At 35.6% G+C, this 4,686-nt stretch overlaps 2 long non-coding RNA genes across 2 annotated transcripts; one reads left to right on the top strand and one right to left on the bottom strand.

Moving 5' to 3' along the window:
• Positions 1-1,645: 1,645 nt before the first annotated feature.
• LOC127796541 (uncharacterized) lies at positions 1,646-2,804 on the bottom strand. Its single transcript, XR_008022022.1, has 2 exons — positions 2,406-2,804; positions 1,646-2,296 (listed from the first exon to the last, which is right to left on the bottom strand). It is a non-coding gene; the product is annotated as an uncharacterized LOC127796541 (long non-coding RNA).
• Positions 2,805-3,521: 717 nt separating this feature from the next.
• On the top strand, positions 3,522-4,686 carry LOC127796540 (uncharacterized). The gene is made up of 2 exons (XR_008022021.1): positions 3,522-3,926; positions 4,036-4,686. It is a non-coding gene; the product is annotated as an uncharacterized LOC127796540 (long non-coding RNA).

The following is a 4,686-nucleotide window of genomic DNA, read 5'->3' as shown; positions in this document are numbered from 1 at the left end:
CATGTAACATTGATGTTCTCTATATTCATTGAAACAATTTACTATACTATATATTTCTCTTAAAAAAATGAGAATTGTTAGGTATTTACAACCAAAAAATATAACTGTAACATGATAAAATTGTTCTAATATAAAAATAAGAATATCTAACACATTCCAATCAAGTTCAGTTATGTGATGAGATAGGGGCATTTCTTTATTCCAAAACATTGTTAAAAGTTCTCTATATGGTGTTATCATTTGTAATAACAAAAATGTTGAATTCCATCTAGTTTCAATGTCTTTTGAAATTTTTTATAGGGCAATTGATAAATATGAACTAATTGTTTCAATTCTCTAAGTCTAGACATATTAGTGCGTATGAATTTTAAACAACTTTTTACTTTTTCTATTGACTCTGAACCTACACGAAGATCGTCTTGAACACATAAATTTAAAATGTGACATGTGCATCTATTGTGAAACAATTTTCCCCCTAAAATTAAGGGCACAAAAAGTTTTAATTGTTCCACTGCGACATTATTACTAGCATTATCAAAAGAAATAGAAAATATTTTTTTCAAAATATTATAATCTAATACGGACTGTGAAATCGCTTGAGCTATGTAGTTTTCACTGTGTGCTTCTACAAGTTCTTTAAAAGTAATTATTCTTTTTTTAATAGCCCACATATCATCTATCCAATGGCCTGTCACACATAAATAATGATTATTTGTTAATCCGTCATATCATACGTCAGACATCAGTGAGATTTTACTAGTAAGTTGATTAAATACATTTTTTAACTTATCTTTATATATTAAAAATAATCTCATTACTTTATTTCTAATAGTGTTCCTAGAGAAATCTCTAGACTGTGAATTGTGTATAGTTTTACAATACCACTTAAAAGTGGGATCTTGTGCAAACAAAAAGGTGCATTCTAATTTAATTATCATTTTAGCTAAACACTCATTGTCTAGTTCTGCATTATAGCGATGAATATGTCACGACCCGAAATCTGGTATGTCATGACCGGCACTAATCCCTAGGCCCAGCGGCCCCAAAATGGACTAGTAAGCCTCTTCTCTAGCTCGATTTGAATAAAACAATATTACTGACAAGATATAGAACATGAATAAAATACCAATTCACCTTCTAACATAATATCTCAATATTTCATATACAGCAGCTGTACAAAATAAGAATATCTATCACACTGCTGTCAATAATACATACCCGATCCCGTATCTCGGGCCCTTGGCACAATTATGTGCCAACAAAATAAAGACAAAACATCAGACTCTACAACATGGGTATGTCTCCACAGAGCATCCTATAATACATCCGAAATCAAAAGAGGGTATGACATCATACCAGAAGATCTGCTGGACCAATAATCAAAAGGAGAATTCCCTGAAAATATTTTTAATAAAACGAGGTGAGTCTTGTGGACTCGCGAGTATAAGGTATGTCATGCCCACTAGGAGAGTATACAATAAAATGCTAGGATGATCATCATGAGTATAATAACGTAATAACAGTATAAACAGTGGAATTATAAACCATAAGTTAAATAATTTGATATTTCAAAGGAAAACATAGTGTAGGAAAAATAGGTGCTTAAAGACAACCCCCATAAGTTGTTCCCTAACCACCCAAGTCCCCTATACTTTTGTATGAGATGCATGCACTGATTCTGAGGACACACTAGTAGAAACTGGCCTAACGCCTATATACACATGCACACAAGTATATATATCGGCACATACATCATCATCACACAATATCATCATAAAGGCCCACGTGATAGCAGTGCTGAAACATACTATCCGTGTCTCTCATGGCCTTGGCATGCCAAGCCTCACAGTACCATGATCTTTTCCTGCTGTGAGTCACCAGGGAATCTACTAGATAGTCCTCTAATAATAATGCAAATAATACCCTAATTTATGCACAAGTCATAATCATTTATCATTTCATGTGGTGCCTAAAATACACCATATCATTCAATAATTCACATTCTCAAAACAAGAAATCAATTAGGGTATCTTTCAGTTTATGTCTCTCCCAGTAGGATGAAAATATTTCATGCAAATTAGAAACATTTAAGAGTATTTTTCTATGATCCGCATATAAAAATCATGTACGAGTTATGCATATAAAAATTTATACAAGGTTATAATATTTATGAATAAAACAGTATATACGTGCATAATATAAGGTAATCATAACATATCCTGTCTACTCGCCTGGGAAATGATGACTCAAGTCCGAGTCTGGGGAGAAGATCGAACAAAATCCTGAGAATCTGAGCCTACAATAAATAGAATGGGGTGTCACATTTAGGTAACAAGAATAACGACGTAAAGAAATTACCGAAAATCCTAACCATTGCCTAACACCTTAAATCGATTATTTGGTACCTTGGCCCGCGCAATATTCAAATCTGGCGTCATGGAATTCGTCGAGCTAAGCCATCGACTACGTCATCATGTCTCGCTTTGCTTGCTACGCGTAAGTGTATAGTGGAACTACACACCCACTTATAGGCTGCAATATCATAATATATATATATATATTTACCCATAAACTAGTTTTCTTTTAATATAGATAATATATTTTTTTATCTAAATTCCTCCTTTATCAAAAATACATACATATATATATTTATAACTAAATTGATAAATTTTCTTGAAAACTTAATAATTAATTAATAATTTAATAAATGGTTTAAAAGGAATAAATTGCAATATTCTAGCCTCAGATAAAAGGAATCCATCAGAAATCAGGATTCGAAATAAACCCACGTCATCATCATAGGCTAGCCTAGAACGCACTAGGGGTCAGTCTTACTCGGCCTCGAGTCGTCTAATAGGGCTTCGTCCTTAGGAATCCGATCAACAAAATGACTCGCCAATCATATCGCCAATTCTAGGAGACCTAAAGAGAACCCAAATTAAACTGACATCGATATCCCGAGTAGGACCAACCTAACCAAGTCATCCTAGGTTCCCGGACAAGCGACAAGGGAGAACAAGCCGAGTGGGCCAGCCCAAGGGCTGCCACAACTGGGTCAGTCATGCCCAACACATTGGGCCATCCTAAAACCCAATCGGGCCCCGCCATCCTAGGCTAAAACCTAACCCGACATGCCCAACCCCAAAAGCCCCGCCATCCTAGGAAAAAGGAAATGAGGGCTTTTGGGGTTGGGCATGTCGGGTTAGGTTTTAGCCTAGGATGGCGGGGCCCGATTGGGTTTTAGGATGGCCCAATGTGTTGGGCATGACTGACCCAGTTGTGGCAGCCCTTGGGCTGGCCCACTCGGCTTGTTCTCCCTTGTCGCTTGTCCGGGAACCTAGGATGACTTGGTTAGGTTGGTCCTACTCGGGATATCGATGTCAGTTTAATTTGGGTTCTCTTTAGGTCTCCTAGAATTGGCGATATGATTGGCGAGTCATTTTGTTGATCGGATTCCTAAGGACGAAGCCCTATTAGACGACTCGAGGCCGAGTAAGACTGACCCCTAGTGCGTTCTAGGCTAGCCTATGATGATGACGTGGGTTTATTTCGAATCCTGATTTCTGATGGATTCCTTTTATCTGAGGCTAGAATATTGCAATTTATTCCTTTTAAACCATTTATTAAATTATTAATTAATTATTAAGTTTTCAAGAAAATTTATCAATTTAGTTATAAATATATATATGTATGTATTTTTGATAAAGGAGGAATTTAGATAAAAAAATATATTATCTATATTAAAAGAAAACTAGTTTATGGGTAAATATATATATATATATATATTATGATATTGCAGCCTATAAGTGGGTGTGTAGTTCCACTATACACTTACGCGTAGCAAGCAAAGCGAGACATGATGACGTAGTCGATGGCTTAGCTCGACGAATTCCATGACGCCAGATTTGAATATTGCGCGGGCCAAGGTACCAAATAATCGATTTAAGGTGTTAGGCAATGGTTAGGATTTTCGGTAATTTCTTTACGTCGTTATTCTTGTTACCTAAATGTGACACCCCATTCTATTTATTGTAGGCTCAGATTCTCAGGATTTTGTTCGATCTTCTCCCCAGACTCGGACTTGAGTCATCATTTCCCAGGCGAGTAGACAGGATATGTTATGATTACCTTATATTATGCACGTATATACTGTTTTATTCATAAATATTATAACCTTGTATAAATTTTTATATGCATAACTCGTACATGATTTTTATATGCGGATCATAGAAAAATACTCTTAAATGTTTCTAATTTGCATGAAATATTTTCATCCTACTGGGAGAGACATAAACTGAAAGATACCCTAATTGATTTCTTGTTTTGAGAATGTGAATTATTGAATGATATGGTGTATTTTAGGCACCACATGAAATGATAAATGATTATGACTTGTGCATAAATTAGGGTATTATTTGCATTATTATTAGAGGACTATCTAGTAGATTCCCTAGTGACTCACAGCAGGAAAAGATCATGGTACTGTGAGGCTTGGCATGCCAAGGCCATGAGAGACACGGATAGTATGTTTCAGCACTGCTATCACGTGGGCCTTTATGATGATATTGTGTGATGATGATGTATGTGCCGATATATATACTTGTGTGCATGTGTATATAGGCGTTAGGCCAGTTTCTACTAGTGTGTCCTCAGAATCAGTGCATGCATCTCATACAAAAGTATAGG

This window comes from Diospyros lotus, chromosome 3, assembly GCF_014633365.1.
Source record: "Diospyros lotus cultivar Yz01 chromosome 3, ASM1463336v1, whole genome shotgun sequence".
NCBI classification, from domain to species: Eukaryota; Viridiplantae; Streptophyta; class Magnoliopsida; order Ericales; family Ebenaceae; genus Diospyros; species Diospyros lotus.
This window is presented reverse-complemented; position numbering and strand designations above follow the sequence as displayed.